A 681-nucleotide genomic window follows, 5' to 3' on the forward strand; every position below is an offset into this window, starting at 1 on the left:
TGGGGGGCCGTCCCACCTTGGGCGAGGGGGGGACACGCAAGGGACCCCGACGCCCCTGAGCAGGGCCGCCCCTTGGGGGGACACCCCCCCCCCGCCACGGACCCAGGCCCCCTCTGACGGGGCTGTGGTCCCCCCGGGGGGGGGACACGGGGACCCCGACCCCTCTGACAGGACTCCAGCCCTCCGTGGGGGGCCATCCCACCTTGGCGGGGGGGGATGCAAGGGACCCCGACCCCCCTGAGCAGGGCCGCCCCTTGGGGACACACACACACACAGCCCCCGCCATGGACCCAGGCCCCCTCTGACGGGGCTGCGGTCCCCTGGGGGGGGACACGGGGACCCCGACCTCTCTGACAGGACCCCAGCCCTCCGTGGGGGGCCATCCCACCTTGGGGGGGGGAGATGCAAGGGACTCTGACCCCCCTGAGCAGGGCCGCCCCTTGGGTGGGGGACACACACACACCCCCACCCCCCGCCATGGACCCAGGCCCCCTCTGACGGGGCTGTGGTCCCCCGGGGGGGGACACACAGGGACCCCGACCCCTCTGACAGGACCCCAGCCCTCCGTGGGGGGCCGTCCCACCTTGGGCGAGGGGGGGACACGCAAGGGACCCCGACGCCCCTGAGCAGGGCCGCCCCTTGGGGGGACACCCCCCCCCCCCCCCCACAACCCCCCCCCCC

The sequence above is a fragment of the Aptenodytes forsteri genome, unplaced genomic scaffold (assembly GCF_000699145.1).
Source record: "Aptenodytes forsteri isolate BGI_AS27 unplaced genomic scaffold, ASM69914v1 Scaffold419, whole genome shotgun sequence".
Taxonomy (NCBI): Eukaryota; Metazoa; Chordata; class Aves; order Sphenisciformes; family Spheniscidae; genus Aptenodytes; species Aptenodytes forsteri.